General features: G+C 49.5%; 4 non-coding genes across 4 annotated transcripts; all 4 read left to right on the forward strand.

The window, feature by feature from the left end:
* Positions 1-47: 47 nt before the first annotated feature.
* Positions 48-120, forward strand: TRNAF-GAA (transfer RNA phenylalanine (anticodon GAA)). Its single transcript has one exon. It is a non-coding gene; the product is annotated as a tRNA-Phe (tRNA).
* Positions 121-185: 65 nt separating this feature from the next.
* TRNAF-GAA (transfer RNA phenylalanine (anticodon GAA)) lies at positions 186-258 on the forward strand. The gene has a single exon. It is a non-coding gene; the product is annotated as a tRNA-Phe (tRNA).
* A 72-nt stretch (positions 259-330) lies between these two features.
* On the forward strand, positions 331-403 carry TRNAF-GAA (transfer RNA phenylalanine (anticodon GAA)). Its single transcript has one exon. It is a non-coding gene; the product is annotated as a tRNA-Phe (tRNA).
* Positions 404-15,678: 15,275 nt separating this feature from the next.
* Positions 15,679-15,751, forward strand: TRNAF-GAA (transfer RNA phenylalanine (anticodon GAA)). Its single transcript has one exon. It is a non-coding gene; the product is annotated as a tRNA-Phe (tRNA).
* The last annotated feature ends 3,529 nt before the right edge of the window (positions 15,752-19,280 follow it).

The raw sequence follows: 19,280 nt of genomic DNA on the forward strand, positions 1-19,280 counted from the left end.
AACATGTATTGTTGTTGTCCGCAGAAGAGGCAATAAAGAAAAAAAAAGCCGAAATAGCTCAGTTGGGAGAGCGTTAGACTGAAGATCTAAAGGTCCATGGTTCGATCCCGGGTTTCGGCAGCGCTTTTACTTTTCCCGAAAATGCGCATAGTACGCAAGGAGAAACCTAGGCCCCCCGTCCATGTGCCGAAATAGCTCAGTTGGGAGAGCGTTCTATCGAAGATCTAAAGGTCCCTGGTTCGATCCCGGGTTTCGGCAGCGCTTTTTATTTTTGTCCGAAGATGCGCAAAGTACGCAAGGAGCAATTGGCGCCTCCCCCCCCGTCCACGCGCCGAAATGTCGCAGTTGGGAGAGCGTTAGACTGAAGATCTGAAGGTCCCTGGTTCGATCCCGGGTTTCGGCAGCGCTTTTTGTTTTTGCCCGAAAAGTGCCCATAGTACGCAAGGAGCAACCTAGGACCCCATCCACGTGCAGAAATAGCTCAGTTGGGTCATTCTACTTCCGGCCACCGAGCGTGACGGACGCAGGATCACGAGCTCCGGCGGAGCGGCGACAGCGGCCCTTGCTGGCCGCGGAAACAGGATCGAGGGAAACGACGATACGGACTATCAGGTTATCTTGCCACAGCTGCCTACCGGACGTGTGGTTTTAAACACACTTTTTCTGCACGGCGATGTTCGTGTTAGGCCCTTTCGGGTCGAGGATTTTCGTGATGGGCTGGCCCAGGCTGGTACGCTCCCTGACGTGGTGGCTTTGAAGGCGTACCAAATCAACCACGTTTGGGCTGTGACTTTCAAGACCGCTGAAGGAGCCAAGAGGCTTCTCGCCTTCAAGGAGCACAAAGTGAAAGGACGGCAATGTCTTATCTTCGATCCGGAAGACCAACAAGTCAAGCTACGGCTCCACTGGATGCTGGAAGGCCTGGCCGACGAAGACATCCGGACGGCTTTTGCTGCGTTCGGGAAGGTAACCGAAGTTACACGGGAACGGTGGCGCGTCCAAGGCGTCCACGACAAGGGATCTACAACACGAACTGTGCTCCTAAAACTGAAACCTGGTTTGAAGGTCGACGATCTGCCTCACCAGATACGTATCGCCGGGGGGCTGGCCCTTGTTGTGGCGTCGGGGCGACCGATGCAGTGCTTGCGCTGTCATGGCACGGGCCACGTTGGGCGAGAGCGTAATGTGCCCCGGTGTTCGAAATGCATGCGTTACGGCCACGCCGACAGCGACTGCGTCCGCACATACGCAGTGGCAACCGGGCTGGCAATGGGAGTCGACACGACGGAGCATATTATGGGCGTCACCGAGACAGAAGAGGCGGCAAAGGGAACCGACGTGACGACGAAAGCGGCGGTGACGACGCAGTCTTCGGGGCACACGAGCGGCGACGGAAACACGGCCAGCGGCGGTGGGAAAGAACCGGGGACGGTAATTCCTGCTGGGACAAATGAAGGGTCATCCAGCGACGGGACCAGTCATCCGGCTAAAAATGTCGACCAACCACCGACCAGCGACGAACAGATGGACCAGAGCGGTGCCCGTGTGACGACCGTCGCCGCCCCAGCCAAGCGACCTCACGACCCGACCGACAAGAAGGGGACAAGCCCGCAGATGGCGGCGTTGAGGAGCCGCCGGCGAAAACAGGCCAGTCCAGGCGACCAACACTCAGACCAACGCCCAAACTTGCGGCAGGCAAGCGGGTCGCCGAGAAGGCGCCTCCACTGCCTCCGCAGCAAAACCAGGCATCCGCTCCTGACGGCTCCGGTGGTGGCAACGGCGTCTAGCTTCGGGCTAGACGTGAAAGGTGAGCACGGTGCTCTCGGCGTCTTCACACGTTTTTAAATATGGCTTCTGGAACCTCCTTGACTTTTGCAACGCTCAATGTCAGAGGTTTTGCCGCTAAGAGGAAGCAGAACCAAGTGCACCGCATTTCAACAGATCATAATATCGATCTGCTTGCTATTCAGGAAACGAAAGTGGAAGGGGAACAAGACACCGAGAGCATCGTGCAACGTTTTACGTCGATTCTATGCGGTCGTGAGCCATGCCGTCGGCACATCTGCCGGATGCATTGTGTTTATAAAAAAGCTGCCAAGCCTCGAGGTGCAGGCGTACACATCGTGCCCTTCGGGTCGTTACGTAGTAGTGGATTTTGCTTTCGCCTGCTCTGAATGGCGACTAATTTGCGTTTACGCACCTAACGTGGGTGAGGATAGGGTAGCTTTCTTTGAGAGCATTCAGCGTTTCTTACGCACAGAAAAACACCTGATATTGTTGTCAGATTTTAATTGTGTCTTGAGCGCGGCTGACGAAACCAGCACGCGGTCCGACCGCGATGAGAGCACCGAACTTCTCCGTCGCTTGATCGATAAGTTTGCATTGGAGGACGTGACTGAATGTGTGGTATGCAAGCGCGGCATGATGTTCACGCACTTCCAACGAAGTAGCCATGCCCGCCTTGATAGAATATATGTATCGGTCGACCTGTCGCCAAAGTGTCACAGCTACGATGTTGTTCCTGCAACTTTCTCGGACCACTGCTTGGTGAAATGCAGTATAGGCGCGGTAAAACGTAAAAACTCTTTCCAGTGGGACCTCTGTAAATTCGACAATATGCTTCTGGAAGACGAAATTTTCACCGGGTTTGCAGCACACGAAATTAATAAAACAACCGTTAATGGCCATCGGGCAGCTGGAGAAGAATAGGAGTGTTGCAAACAGCAGGTAAAAGTGTATGCAATAGAAAGGGCCAGCTGCATACGTTTTCAAGAAAGGTTAAGCGAGGCGCAGTTGAAGTCCTTACTGGACAAGTTATTAGCTCAGGAATGCAAGGCACCGGGTGTTTTCAGTGCAGACGTGAGAAAAACCAAACAAAAGCTAGAAACGATAGAGGAAGAGCGATATCGCGGCGCACTTGTGCGCGCGAGAGATGAGCAATTCGCCGCGAGCGAAACACCCACAAAACGGGCGTTAGGAATGGAAAGGGCGCACGCTCGGCGAAACCATGTCGCGGAAATTCAATGGGGCGGTGCCACTGCATCTGACGATGACAGCATTGCAAACGCTTTTTTTTTATTACTATCAAGCGCTTTTCGCTTCGAGGCATGTTGACATGGGAAGATTTAAGGAGATATTTTTAGGGGCCATGCCACGTATTGATGACGCAGACAGAATAAGATTAGAGCTGCCAATTAGCGAACAAGAATTGGAACAGGCTATTGATAAATTAAACTCAGGAAAGTCGCCGGGGCCTGACGGCCTGAGCGCGGCTTTTTATAAAGCTTTCAAGAAGGAACTAGCACCGCTCCTCTCAGTGGTATTTAATGAAGCGTATGTGTTGCATGCTCTGCCTGCATCATATGCATCCTCGCATACTGTGCACATACCAAAACCAGATCAAACAGAAAAACTCAGACAGGTAACATCGTACAGGCCCATAGCCCTCACAAATGTAGACTGCAAAATTTATATGAAGGTTCTTGCAGGCAGGCTACAGACCGTGATGCATAAAGTAGTCGGACGTCACCAAACGTGTGGGATCAAGGGGCGTTTCATTGTCGAGAATATTCACAAGGCTCGGTGCGTGCTTGAGTGTTGTGACGCAATATATGCTCGGGTCGCAGTTCTTTAGATTGACCTTGAGAAGGCGTTTGACTGTGTGGCGCACAAATTTCTGCTTTGCATTCTACATTACATTAACGTTGGTTCTGTTATAAGAAAGGGTGTGGCCATGGCTTACCGTAGCTGCATTACGAGGTTAATAGTAAACAAGACCTTGGGGGCCCCCATTAGTGTGCAAGATCGGTACGCCAGGGCTGTCCCCTCAGCCCCCTGCTGTTTTGTATTTATATAGAAACCCTCTGCCTAAACATTATAGGAAACGATGCTATTCATGGTTTTCGTGTACAGGAATCAGAAGTTAAGCTCTTAGCATACGCAGATGACGTTGCTGTTTTCTGTGTTAACCAAGATAGCATAAGCGGGACAATCGAAGCAGTAAAGGGTTTCAGTGAGGTCACCGGAAGTTTGGTGAATTGGGGCAAGTGCCTGGGATTCTGGCACGGAGAATGGCCGTCAACTCCAGCTGTTTTCGCCACCGTTTCTTGGGTGACAACACTCGTGAAATACCTAGGTGTTCCACTCGAATTTTACAGGGACAATGAGCCTTTTTGGAAAACACAGGTTGAAGAAACGCGTGAGAAAGCCGAAAAATGAAAAAGTGCTAATTTGTCTGTATTTGCAAGAGCAACTGTGTGCAATTTGTTTTTGATAAGCAAGCTCTGGTACGTGATGCAAGTACTCCACTGCTCACGGGTAAATGTGCAAAAGCTGCACCGTATTTTCGCTATCTTTATATGGGCCACAAAATGGGAGAGGTGCAGCCGGACAAATTTGTTCAGGAGCGTCAAGGTAGGGGAACTTGGTCTGGGGCACTTGTTCATACGGCAGTTAGTAAACAGATTTTTGTTTCTCCGAGACGTTAAAGATCCCTTTCTACGTACCGTATGCCAAGTCAGGCTCGGGCGTGATGTGTCAGATTTCATTGTTGGAACGGAGACTATGACTGGAGGTATTTTTGGTTTTCTTAAAGAGGTTGTTTTTATCTTCAGGTTTTTGACGGCGAGATTTTCAAAAAATTATTTAAGTGATGTTCAGCGGAAAACATTGTACAAGGATGCATGCGACGTGTTATTGCCGGAACCAATGTACAGGGCAATATGCTCCGGAGGCCCAGGCAGAGATGTCCTGAAACGGGTGAAAAAAATGCAGGTACCACAGGGGACAAAAAATTTCTTCTTCTAGCTTCACACCGGGACCTTGTCTGTAAAATCTTTCCAAGAAAAAAAATGGTTTTACCTACCCGGCGGATCCCACTGCCTTATATGTAAACAACCAGAAACAATCGACCACGTTTTCTTGCCCTATTGGGAAGGGGTATATTTTTGGGACGTCCTTCAAAGGACCATCAAAAAAGAATTACCATTGAATCCGTATGGAATAAGATTCCTGCCAACAGCAAAAGAAGGTGGCATGCCGTTTGATTTAGTAATGCTCGCGGGCCTCCATAGCATATGGCACTCCCGAATGGCAGGCTTTCATTGTGACTTGGGTGCGCGGCCTGCGCGTTTGTATTTCCGTGAGACAATGCACAAGTTCATCGAGGTTCTGAAAGCACAAGCATCTCCCCCTGAGTGGCTTTCGAAGCTCGAACCTTTGACGGATCTCAGGGAATTTTAAACTGTCAAGGCCTGCCCCTCTGGGAGCTGTAGGCTACCTTTTTGTAGTATGGGTGTCTACCCGTGTATGTTTTTTGTTGTATTCTGTCAAAGCCCGGCAATAAAAAAAATAGCTCAGTTGGGAGAGCGTTAGACTGAAGAACTAAAGGCCCCTGGTTCGATTTTGAATTTCGGCAGCGCTTTTTTTTGTTTTGCTCCAACAGTGCGCATAGTACGCAAGCAGCAGCCTACGCTCCCATCCACGTGCCGAAATAGCTCAAGGTTCTACTTCCGGCCACCGAGCATGAGGGACGTGTGATGACGGGCTCCGTAGGAGCGGCTTCAGCGGCCATGTCTGGCCGCGGTAACAGGTTTACTGATGAGGAAAATGCTTACCTGGTTGTTCTGCCAGGATTGCCTAGAGGGCGTTTCGTTGTAAATACAGTTTTTTTGCGCGCCGATATCAGAGCCTGCCCGTACCGGGTCGAGGATTTCCGGGATGCCCTAACTCAGCACGCGCTGCTCCCCGATGTTATCGCCCTGGGGGCGTATCGGATGAGCCACGTCTGGGCAGTCACTCTCAAGGATTCCGAAGCCGTAACGAAGATGTTGAGAGTCGGTGAAATGCTTGTGAAAGAAAGCCGCTGCCTGGTTATTGACCCGACCAATCAGGATGTGCGACTGAAGCTGCACTGGCTGCACAACGTACTGGACGAAGACGTACGTGCTGCCTTTGCGCCGTACGGGAAAGTCACGGAAATCGCTCGAGAGCGTTGGCGAGCGCGGGGTGTGCTAGAAAAGGGCTGGACAACGAGGCTCGTCACACTAAAATTGAAAGCCGGAGTTAAGCTCGACGACTTGCCGCACCAGCTGAACGTTAGCGGTGAGTTGGCGCTGGTCGTCGTACCAGGCCGTCCCCTGTTGTGCCTACGTTGTCGCAATACGGGCCACATCCGAAAAGAGTGTCGAGAGCCACTTTTCGGAGCTTGCTGACGGTTCTGGCCACGAAGACAGCCAATGTGCCCGCACTTATGCGAGCATTGCTGGCCCCGGGACCAGTGAAGACACGGCTGAGCTGCTAGTGGACGAGGTGGACGCGGAGGACGCGGCCCGTGAAATTGGGCAGCCAGCGACACGGGATGGACCTACGTTGACGCGCCTGACGAAGCAAGGGGCGAAGACGTCCACCGCAGTTGCGGGGACGTGCCAGTGCAGCGTGACCTTCCAACAGAACCCGTGAGCACGCAGAAGGAAGCGGCGGGAGCTGTTGCTGAGAATCCCGACAACGTAGGACCGGACAACAGCGAGGCCATGGATTCCAGCCAGGAGGCTGCCGGCCTCATATAGCTGTGAAGCGCTTCCACGAGGAAAGCGTCGGTGAAAAGCCGCAGGTAGACGCTGGCACTGACGAGCCACCGTCGAAATCCTCGGGAGTTCGGCGCTCGTCATTGGAACCACGGCCCAACTTTGCGGCCGAGACACGGCAGGCGGGGAAGCCGCCGCCCTAGCGCAGCAATGTGTTTGTTTGTGTTCCTGTTTTCCGCGGCTCTGGGTGGAAGTACCAAGCAGAGGTAGTTCCAAGGTCTGGAAAGGCCGGCGGAGGACTGCCTAGCGGTTTTCCCGGTTTCTGCAAACGGACTAATGGATTGGCGACGCCGCACAGAGCGAACTGAGAGTCTAGAAGTGTTTCGTCTGTTATGGTGGGCACTCTACATCATATTTCAGCTATTCCTCACGCATGGCGATGTAATTTGACACAGCTTTGCACATAGCAACATTGAATGTGAGGGGTCTTGGTGCGCGTAGGCGCCAATGCCAACTTTATCGTCTTCTTGCTCACAATGCGCTGGACATCGTAGCTGTACAGGAGACGAAGATTGAAAGTGAGGAGTTTACTGGGCGTATGGTGTCCACCTTTAGTGCATTCTTTAATGTCTGTGTTTGCCATTCTGTTGGCACCTCGGGTGGGTGCGCCCTTTTTCTGCGCAATAATTTAGGCATCAGTGTGGAGTCGATTTTTTCTTGTCCAACTGGACGCCTTCTTGTAGTTGACTTTTCTCTTTCGAAGGTATACTGGCGCATTATATGCGTGTATTCACCGAACGTTGACTCGGAACGACAAGAATTTTTTAACAGATTGAAGTCTTACATTGTTTGTGATAAAGTGCTGTTGCTTTTGGGCGATTTGAAGTGTGTGTGTGCCGCTGCCGATCGAGTGAAGCGTCCGCCTGTGCGTGATAGGAGTGCACAATTATTAAACGTTTTAGTTAATGACAACAGCTTAGAGGATATTGGCAGCATATTTACCTGCGGTAATGCGCCGCTATACACACACTTTCAACGTGATAGCCATGCCAGATTGGATAGAATTTATGCATCTGTTGAACTTGCGCCCCTTTGCACAGGTTACAAAGTTGAACCTGTGGCGTTTAGTGATCATTGTCTTGTGATAGGAAGTTTCGGTGTTAATGAAAGGTGTACGCGCTTCAACTGGAATCTCTGGAAATTCAATGCCAAACTCTTGAAGGACCAGGGATTTTTAAAAGCCATCGTAAATGAAATGCAGAGGCTGCTCGAGGAGCGGCCCAGTCTTTTTGCCGTTCAGTGGGAAGACTTCAAAGAGTGGCTAAAAAGTAAAGCTATAGAAAAGAGTTGCTCCAACCGACACAAAGAAAAACAAGAAGAAAAAGCAGCGCGCGAGCAACTGCAGTTTTTATTAAGCATGGAAAGCTCCGAGCCCGGGAGATATGCAACAGGTATAAGGGATGTGAAATGCCAGCTTGAAAGACTTGACAGTGAAAGGTATAAAGCAGCAGTTATACGCCCAAGGGCACAAAAAACTGTGGACCGGTGAAACACCGACAAAGCTAGCCTTAACAGATGAAAAGCGTTACGCTAGACAGAAAGAAATCGGGCCGATAAGAAATGATGCTGAAATTTCATTAGATGCCAATGTAATCCAGCAGTGATTTCAAAAGTACTTCAACGACCTTCTTGGCCAAGTAAAAGAGATTGGTGATGCTTTCTCTTCAGACTTTTTGTCGTTCATGCCAAGAATTGAGGATGATGTGAAGGAGAGGCTTGAGGTACCCATAACTGAGAATTTATTTCATAATACTGCAGGCCACTGCTTGGCCTGCAATTGAGAATCTGCAATTGAGGACTTCCATACCGGTAAAGCTCCAGGACCTGATGGGCTGGGCGCCAAGTTTTACAAAACATTTAGGCCCATAGTCGCTCAGTTACTGCTAAGAGTGCTGGATGAGGCGTATGAACGTGAGCAAGTACCGCTGTCATTCACCACATCGCACATTGTGTTGATCCCAAAATCAGATGACCCAGGGAAGCCTTTGTTAGTGGGGTCCTATCGCCCGATAAGCCTCACCAACTTTGACTACAAAATATTTATGAAGGTCCTAGTTTGGAGATTCCAGAGCGTAATAACAAAATTGGTTGGACCGCACCAGACTTGCGGAATTAAAGGACGCAGCATTGCCACGAATGTACACGTCGCACGTACTGTATTGGAATGCTGTGATGCGATGGGGGACCGCATTGCTATGATGCAGCTGAATTTGGCAAAAGCCTTTGATCGCGTGTCGCATGACGTACTTTTTCACATACTAGAGCAAGGGAACGTTGGCCGAATTATCATAGAAGGCGTCAGAATATCATATGCAAGCAGTACCACACGCATTATTCTAAATGGTGACCTCACAGATAGGCTGGTAGTGCGTTCATCAGTAAGGCAGGGATGCCCGCTGTCGCCCCTTTTGGTAGCGGCTTACCTAGAGCCACTATGTTTAGCTATTGCCAAAAGTGACCGCATCACAGGCTTTCGATTGCAGTCGGCACATGTCAAAATCCTCGCTTACGCGGACGGTATTGCAGTCTTCTGTTCCAATCGAGATAGTATTACTGAAGTGATCAGTATCGTTGATAAATTTTGTAAGCAAACAGGGTGTATGGTAAACTGGGACAAGAGCTCTGGATTTTGGCCCGGTGACTGGGGAACGAGGCCTGATCACTTCTCCCGGCTGCAATGGTCTTGCCTGCCAACGCAATATCTCGGCGTCCCCCTTAACTGTTATCGAGACCCAAGTTAAAGTTGGAACGAGCAATGCTCAAGGGCGAGGGAGAAAGCAGATGCATGGCAAAGGAGGCAGTTATCATGGTTTTCACGCGCCTCCATCTGCAATCTTTTCCTTGTTTCGAAAATGTGGTACATGAATGTTCTGTGTGCTAGTCGGGCCAGCATTCAAAAGATGCATCGCGTGTTTGCTGTGTTTATTTGGGCGTCAAGCTGGGAGAGAACTAGCCGTACCAATTTGTTTCTTTCGGTTAAACGAGGAGGGGTCGGCCTCGTGCACCTATTCTTGCGCCAAGTTCTGTCGGGTTTTATCTTTCTCCGAGATCAAAGGGATCCTTTTCTGCGGACTGTTATCCAAGTAAGGCTGCAGAGACTCCTCCCAGAAATCGTTGTCTCATGCTGTGAAGGTATGTGCGGTGCTGTCAATGGGAGAAGTTGTACTTTCTTTTCGACTACTGTACGCGCGTTTTTCACTTGAGTACTTGTGTAATGCTTCCAAGAAAGAGCTGTATAAGAATCTTGTGGAAACAATGCTGCCGATTCCCATTATTCGTTTACCGCACCATGGAGGACCAGGACAAGACGTCTTAAAACGAATTAAAAGAATGCCGGTTAAACCAACCGTAAAAACATTCTTTAATTTACATTGTAATACACTTCCTGTTAAGACGTGGGTGCATGAAAAGGAGAGTTTCGTCCCATGGACTACCAACTGCCTACTATGCAAAAAGCCTGAAACGGTGGAGCACGTGTTTCTCGAATGTTGGGACCCGATTTTTCATTGGGATATCCTCCAACGAACCGTGAAAAAAGATTTTCCCCTGCATCCATACGGCATCAGGGTATTGCCGATCACAAACGAAGGAGGAGTGCCATGATTTAATCATGCTCTTGGGCCTCCACAGCCTTTGGAGGACATGAATTTAAGTGCGACATACCGATGTTAATGTCCGTTCGGTGCGAGAAAACTTTATTGAAAGTGTTGTGAGCCTGAGAGAAGTGTATCGTGCGCAAGCTGAACCGCCCGAATGGACCTTTGTTCTAGACGACTTAGTTGTCTTGAGAAGATTTTAACCTCTCCCGTGTCAGCCAATTAGGCTGCTCCTGTTTTTATCATTTCTACTTTTGTTTTAGCATGCAACAATCGGCAACAAAGAAAAAAAACGAAATAGCTCGGTTAGGAAAGCGTTAGACTGAAGATGTTAAGGTCCCTGGTTCGGTCTGGGGTTTCGGCAGCGCTTTTTTATTTTTGCTCGAAAAGTGCGCATAGTTCGCAAGGAGCAGTCTAGCCCCCCCTTCATCTACGTGCCGAAATCGCTCAGTTGGGAGAGCTTTAGACTGAAGATCTAAAGGTCGCGGGTTTCGGCAGCGCTTTTTTATTTTTGCCCGAAAAGTGCGCAAAGTGCGCAAGGAGCAGCCTAGGCCCCCATTCAACGTGCCAAAATAGTCCAGTAGGGGGATTCGACTTCCGGCCACCGAGCGTGACAGACGTGTGATGACGGGCTCCGTTGGAGCAGCAACAGCGGCAATGTCTGGCCGCGGAAACAGGTCTTCTGAACAAGAAAGTACGTATCAGGTTGTTTTACCAGGGCTGCCTACAGGGCGTTATGTTTTGAACACAGTTTTTTTGCACGCAGATATCACTTCCCGGCCGTATCACGTGAAAGATTTCCGGTACGCGTTAGCTCAGCATTCGTTGCCCCCGGACGTTATCGCCATGGGGGCGTATCGCATGAGCCATGTCATGGCCGTCACATTCAAGGAACCCGAAACAGTGAAGAAGATTGCCGGCATCGGTGAACTGCGTGTGAAAGAACGGCGCTGCCTGGTGATTGACGCTGCAAACCATGACGTGCGTTTGAAGCTACATTGGGTGCTTTACAACGTGCCTGACGAGGACGTGGGTGTCGCCTTCGCGCCGTACGGAAAAGTCTCTGAAGTGGCCTGTGAGCGCTGGCGAGTACAAGGCGGGCTGGAGAAGGGCTCAACCACCAGACTCATCACAGTGAAGATGAAAGCTGGCGTGAAGCTTGACGACTTGCCGCATCAGCTCAACGTCGGAGGGGAGTTAGGGCTGGTTGTCGTGCCGGGCAGGCCTCCGCTGTCGAGGTACAGGTCATATCCGCAAAGAGTGTCGTGTCCCTTGGTGCGGTGCCTGCCGACGGTTCGGGCATGAAGGCGGCCAGTGTGCTCGTACTTACACGAGCATCGCCGTCCCCGAGAGCAGTGAAGACTCAACTGTGTTGCTGATGAACGAGGCGGATGCCGAGGAGGCAGCCAGGGCAACTGGCCAAGTTTTGGCTCAAAAGGTGCCTTCGCTGACGCCTCTATCGAAAAAGAGTGCGACGACGACCAGTGCTGTCAAGCCGAGTGAAGATGCGGGTCTTGAACCTCAGCAAGAAAGTGATGACATGGCGGAAAACGCGACAAAACCGTGGTCGAACCTCCGGAGAGTGTGGAGGCTAACCACACCGATGCCATAGACGTCAGCCAGGAAGCTGCTAGTCTAACAGCTGGGAAACGCTCCCATGAGGAGAGCGTCGGCGAGAAGCCGCAGCTTTGTGTGGGTGGTGATGAAGCGCCGCCTAAAACAGCGGGGACTCGACGCTGAAGCCCCGGCCGAACTTCTCTGCCGAATCCCGGCAGGCGGGAAAACCGCCTCCGTAGCTGCCCTATGAGGTTTCGTGTTTTGTTTTTACCTTTGTTGTTGTGAGAAGCACCCCGCAGACAGTGTGCCTTGGTTCGGAAAGGCTGGCGAGGGACATCCATGTGGATTCCCGACGCCAGCACTCGGATTCCTGGATCAGCGACTGTGTACACTGCACACTGTGAGTTAAAAATGTGCCACGATTTTGTAGAGTGGGCTCTGTAAGTCAGAGGCCTTTCATTCTAAGTGCGTAGAGATGAAACTAGATACAGCTGTGCGCGTAGCTACTTTGAACGTCAGAGGCCTTTGTGCAAGGAGGCGCCAACGTCAGCTGGATCGCCTACTTACTGACAACGTGCTTGACATAGTGGCTGTCCAGGAAACGAAAATAGAAAGTGAGGAAGCTACTGATCATATGGTGTCTCACTTTAGTCCAGTCTTCTGCGTTTGTGTTTTTCATTCCGTTGGCACCTCAGGTGGGTGCACGAGTTTTATGCGTAACAATCTAGGCATTATTGTAGTCTGTTTTCACTTGTACCAGTGGACGTCTGCGTGTCGTTGATTTCGCCTTTTATAATCTTTGTTGGCGAGTTATCTGCGTGTATGCACCAAACGTAGAATCCGAACGCCAAGAGTTCTGCAATCGTCTTGGATGTTATTTTTTTTTTGTGACAGAACCCTGCTGGTGTTGGGTGATTTCAACTGTGTGTAGCGGTGGACCGTATGAAGCGCTTGCCGGTGCGCGAAAAAAGTGCTCAATTATTGAATAGTATTGCACGCGACCATTGTTTAGAAGACATTGGTGAAAGGTTTACTTACGGTAATAGCCCTCAATATACACAGTTCCAGCGTGACAGTCATGCTAGGTAGGATAGGCTGTATGTATCTACGGAACTCGTGCATCTCTGCATGAACTACGAAGTTCAACATGTTGCATGCAGTGACCACTGCCTCGTAATCTCAACCTTTGGCGCCAAAAAAAAACATACGCCCTTTAACTGGCACTTGTTTAAATTTAATGCTAAGCTGTTGGAAGACGATGGTTTCATAAATTAACCTACAAACGTACTGCACACACCGCTAGAGATGCAGCCTGAAAGCTTGGCTGTTCAGTGGGAAGTTTTCAAGGAATGGGTGAAACGTAAAGCAATAGAAAAGTTGTTTTAATAGGCATAAAGAGAAGGAAAATGAAAATGAAGTGAATGAGCAGTTAAAATTCCTAACCTGCATGGAAAGTTCTGAGCCCGGCCATTTCATGAAAGAATTGAGGGAAGTAAAAAGCCAGCTTGAACAGATAGACAGAGACAGATAGAAAGCAGCCTTCATTCGCTCTAGGTCCGAGAAATTGTGGACCGGTAAAACGCCGACTAAACGACCATTATCCGACGCAAAACGTTACATTCGCCAGAAAGAAATCGCGCATGCAAGGCACGGTGCAGAAGTTTCTAGCGATACAAAAGTTATCCAGAACGTTATAATGGACCACTTCAACGGCCTTCTCGGTCATAAGAGTGAAGTGGACGAAGGATTTCTGATTCATTTTTTGCCCCTTTTGCCAAGACTGTAGGATGTATAGTGAACGTCCGCCTTCAGATGCCCATTAGTGTCGGCGAAATCGAATCCGCAATAGATGAATCGCAAAGTGAAAAAGCACCTGGCGCAGATGGACTATGCGCCGATTTCTACAAAGAATTGATATGCAAGATAGCTCCCTTTCTGCTAAATGCGCTCGCGGAGGCTTACGAGCGGAAAAAAGTTCCACTGTCTTTCACTACTTCTCACATTGTCCTGATACCAGAAACACATGATACAGAGAAGCGCTTGTTGGTGGGCTCTTATCGGCCGATAAGCCTCACCAACGTAGATTAAAAGATATATATGAAAGTTTAGGCAAAGAGATTAAAGGGCGTAATCAAAACATTGGTTGGACCACACCAGACCTGTGGAATCAAAGGACGCAGTTTCGCGACAAATATACAAGTTGCAGGTAGCATACTGGAATGTTGTGACGCCCTTGGGGAGCGCAATGCAATGATTCAGCTGGACCTTGCGAAGGCCTTCAATCGTGTTTCACATGACGTCCTTTTTTGCATTCTTGATCATTTGAACGTGGGGCGCGTTGTAGCGGAAGGCGTGAGAATGGCCTATGCGAACTGCAGTACACAAGTAGTCGTAAATATCGAGTTGACAAACCGACTAGAAGTGCATTCTTCAGTGAGGCAGGGATGCCCTCTTTCGCCCCTACTGTTCGCGACTTACATAGAGCCACTCTGCTTGGCCATAATTAACAGTAATTCTTTTCTGGCTTTCAGCTGCAATCATGCCATTTGAAAGTCCGCGCCTACGCAGATGATATTGCCATTTTTTGCTAAAACAAGGACAGCGTTCCTGAAGTTACCAACCTAGTGGAAAAGTACTGTCAAGCAACTGGCTGCCTGATAAACTGGGATAAGAGCTGTGGGTTTTGGCATGGTAATCGGGATGTAGCCCCCGACATTTTTCTTGTGTCAAAGATATGGTACCTAATTAACGTGTTGAGAACATCTCGAGCCAATATCCAAAGAATTCACCGCGTCTTTACTGTTTTTTTTTATGGGCGTTCACATGGGAGTGAACCAGTCTCACCAATTTGTTTATTTCTGTCAAAGCTGGTGGGCTTGGTCTTGTTCATTTGTTTTTACGCCAGGTTTTATCACGATTCATGTTCCTCTATGACCAGTCGGACAGCTTTTTGCGGACTGTTATTCAGCTCCGATTGCAGAGGCCGCTTCCTGAAATTGTGCTGTCTTCGAGTGAGAATATGTTTGGTTCCTTTGCTGGGTATATGATACAGGTCGAACTCTTGTTCAGGTTTCTCCAAGTGCGGTTTTCTCTGGACTACTTGTGTAAAGCTTCAAAGAAAAAGGTGTATACGGCCTTAGCGGATGTAATGATGCCAATTATTCTTTACCGAAGCCGGCAGCGTGGGAGTCCAGGACCGGATGTTTTAGAACTAGTCGAAATAATGCCAGTTAATCCATCTATGAAAATGTTTTCCCCAAATTACTTTCAAAAACGCTCCCTGTTAAAACATGGCTGAACGTAAAGGGGATTTTCGTCCCCTGGACAACTAACTGTATCCTATGCAAGAAGCTCGAGACGATAGAGCGCGTATTCCTGGAGAGTTGGGACCCCATCTTTCACTGGGACGTCCTCCAAAGAACTATTAAAAAAGATCTTTACCTGCATCGCTACGGTATTAGATTTCTACCATTTCGAAATTAAAAAGGTGTGCCCTATGACTTAATCATGTTGCTAAGCCTCCACAGCTTGTGGAAAACCAGAATGCAGGTGCGGCATGCCGATGTAAACGTGCATTCTCTGCGAGGAAACTTCATTGCAAGTGTCCTGTGCCTTGGAGAAGTGTACCGGGCACGAGCTGAACAGCCTGAATGGCTTTCTGTAGTAGATTACTTGGCTGTATTGAAAAGATTTTAAATCCTCGTGTATCCTGCGAGATGGACTGAGGTGTTTTTATCCTTTTGGTAATTTTGTTTACAGGTCAAAATCGGCAATAAAGAAAAAAGTGCCGAAATAGCTCAGTAGGGAGACTGAAGATCTGAAGTTTGCCTGAAGATCTAAAGGTCGGCCTGGTTAGATCCCGGGTTTCGGCAGCGTTTTTTTTTGTTTCGCTCGAACAGTGCGCATAGTAAGCAAGCAGCAGCCTACGCCTCCTCTCACATGCCGAAATAGCTCAGTTGGGAGCGCGTTACACTGAAGATCTAAATGTCCCTGGTTCGATCCCGGGTTTCGGCAACGCTTTTCATGTTTTGCTCGTACAGTGCGCATAGTACGAAAGCAGCAGCCTACGTCCCCCATCCACGTGTCGAAATAGCTCAGGATTCGACTTCCGACCACCGAGCGTGACGGACAAGCGATGACTGGCTCCGTTGGAGCAAATACAGCGGCCATGTGTGGCCGCGGAAACAGGAGTTTTGCATCTGACAGTGATTATCAGGTCGTATTGCCGAGTTTGCCTTCAGGGCGTTTTGTCGAGAACACTTTTTTTTTTGCACGGCGATAACAGGGCCCGTCCATTCAGGGTTGAAGATTTCCGCGACGCGCTCGCCCCGCTTTCTCTCATGCCTGAAGTTATCGTCTTGGGAGCGCACCACATGAACCATGTTTGGGCCGTGACCTTTAAGGAAGCCGACGCTGTGAAGAAAATTGTCATTTCGGGTGACTGGCAAGTGAAAAGCGCCCGGTGTCTTGTAATTGATCCTGCCAATCGAGATGACCGGATGAAGCTTCACTGGCTCCTTCACCGTGTACCGGACGACGATGCGCGGCTTGCCTTCGCAGCATTCGTGAAGGTGATCGACATTTCAAGGGAGAAGTGGCGAGCACTGGGCGTCTTTGACAAGAGCTCAACAACGAGGCTTGTGATTCTTAAGTTGAATGCCGTTGTCCAGCTGGATGACCTTCCGCATCAGGTGAGCGTCAGCGGCGAGTTGGCTCTTGTGGTTGTGCCTGGCAGGGCTCCGCTTTGCCAGCGCTTCCGCGGCACAGGTCATATTCGGCGTGAGTGTCGCATTCCTCGCTGCGGAACCTGCGGACAGTTCGGACAAGAGGGCCAGTGTACTCGCTCTTATGCCAGTGTAACCGGCCCCGGGAATGGTGCCATGTCGTCCGAGCTAGACATGGATGAGGCTGATGCAGAAGAGGCCTCGAAGGCAGGAAAATCCGCTGCGATAGTCACGAAACCTGCCCTTGATATTCAGGTAGCGGCAGAGCCCTGCGCCAGCGTAAGCACAACCCAATTGCAAGTTTGAAGAAAGATGCTGGGCAAGAAGAGAGCACGGCGTTTAAAGACGTATCGAAGAAGCTCACGACGGACGACTCAAAATCCGTGTCTACCAAGGTTGACCCAATTGATATTTCTCGGGGAGAAACTGGCGTTGGTGCCTGCCTGCAAAAAGATGCCGACGGCGAGCAGCCCGACGCCAGTGCTAGCGAGGAACCACCGTCGAAAACGGCCGGTATGAGGCGACCCACCTTCAAACCTCGTCCGAACCTCCCGAGTGAGCCGAGGCAGGCGGGAGAACCGCCTCCCTAGCAGTGCGGTTCCAGTGTCTGAGATGTGGGGGGGGGGGGTGCGCTTACGTGAGGAAGACGACGGTGATGACAGTGTGTGTGCTTGCTGCCCTCAGACGTGCAGACAGCTGGCTGACTTTCAAGGCATTCGGGCGGCTGGATGAAAGAGCACTACATGGACACTTCAGGTGCTTTGAGTTCAGAAACACCTTTGGCCCCTGACAAACATTTCTTGCGTGGCCTGCTCCAGTAGAACATGGCGGATAAACTTGATGCAGCGTATCGTTCAGCGTCTCTAAATGTACGTGGCTTAGGAGCAAGAAGGAAACAAAGGCATCTCTATCGCCTTTTTGTTGAAAACGATCATGATTTAATTGCTAACCAGGAAACTAAGATTAAGAGCAAGGTGAAAACTGGTCGCATGGTGTGTTCATTTCGCTCTTTGTACGAAATATGTGTTTGCCATTCTGTGGGCACGTCGGGAGGCTGCGCTCTATATATTCGAGAAAGTTTGGGTACTAATGTTGCTTCTGTTGCCGCTTTCGAAAGTGGTCGCCTACTTTTTGTTGATTTTTGTTTTTCGAATATAATTTGGCCTGTTGTTTGTGTTTATGCTCCGAATGCCGAGACTGAGCGCAGAACGTTTTTTGAGTGCTTTGAACCGCATCTAAATTGCGACAAGATTTTAACCCTGCTAGGCGACTTCAGCTGCGTTCGTTTTGCTCAAGGCTGCGCAAAAGCTTCGCGGGTGAGGGATAAAAGGGCTCAGCTCCTTAATTCTTTTGTCGGTGACTGTAATCTCGAAGACATCGGTAATAAGTACGCTTGCAATGCTCGCCCCAGATATACTCATTTTCAACCGGGTAGCCACGCCAGACTGAACCTAATGTATATCTCTCTTGAACTTGTTCCACTGTGCTCTGGGTATGACGTTAAGCCCGTAAGTTTCAGTGACCATTGTTTAGCCATTGCAACTTTTGGCACCAAACAAAGGAGGTCACAATTTAACTGGAATGTGTAGAAATTCAACGCGAAACTTTTAGAAAACGAAAATTTTGTGAAAGTGACCATGAAAGAACTTGAAAATGCACTTTCAGCGCAGCCCTCCAGCTATACAGTTCAGTGGGAGGAGCTGAAGCAGCGAGTAAAGATTATGGCGATCGAAATGCCAGTACAATTCAATATCCTGAGAAGCAAAAGGAGAAAGAAATGCACAAAGAACTTGATATTTTGCTTAGCATGGATAGCATTCATCCAGGAATGTACAAGAGAGAAACAAAAGACGTGAAACGGCAGATTGAATGCCTTGACACTGATAGGTACAAGGCAGCACTGATCCGGGCGACGCCTGAAAAACTCTGGGCTGGAGAGACGCCAATAAAACGAGCGCTGTCCGAAGAGAAAAGATACGCGAATCAAAAAGAAATACGCCAAATTAATAACGGAGGAATCGTCACTAACGAAAGCGCTGAGATAAAAAACGTGATTGTAGAAGATTGCAAGGAATTGCTTGGCCACAGGCGCGAAGTGAAAGACGACTTCCTGACTGAGTTTTTGCACCAAATGCCAAAACACGATGATGAAGTCAGAAAACGTCTCGAGCAACCCATTACTCTGGCTGAAATCGAGCAAGCAATAGATGAACTGCCAATAGGAAAGTCGCCAGGACCTGATGGCCTAGGCGCTTCATTCTACAAAGCATTTAAGCTCCCGGTCACCCACATTCTGCTCTAAGTGCTAGTCGAAGCGTATGAGCGTAAGCAAGTTCTACTGTCATTTACCAGCCCGCACATCGTTTTCATTCCACAGTCTGAGGATCCAGAAAAGCGCTTGTTGGTGGGGTTTTATCGCCCGATAAGCCTCACCAACGTGGATTACAAAATATTCATGAAAGTAGTGGCCAAAAGGCTACAATGTGTAATAGCAAATCTAGTTGTACCACACCAGACGTGCGGCAATAAAGGTCTTAGCATCGCAACAAACGTACACGTTGTGTTGACAGTTTTGGACTGCTGTGACGTGCTTGGTGCCCATGTGGCAATGATGCAGCTGGACCTCACCAAAGCCTTCGATCGGGTTTTGCATGGCGACTTGTTTCTGTTATTAGAACACTCAAACGTTGGCCGCGTCATTTTGGAGGGCGTTAGAATGGCGTATGCGAACTGCACGACGAGAATAATTGTTAATGGGGAGCTCACTCATAGTATTTGCGTGAGATCGCCAGTAAGACAAGGCTGCCCTCTGCCATCCT

Source organism: Amblyomma americanum, chromosome 10, assembly GCF_052857255.1.
Source record: "Amblyomma americanum isolate KBUSLIRL-KWMA chromosome 10, ASM5285725v1, whole genome shotgun sequence".
Classification (NCBI taxonomy): Eukaryota; Metazoa; Arthropoda; class Arachnida; order Ixodida; family Ixodidae; genus Amblyomma; species Amblyomma americanum.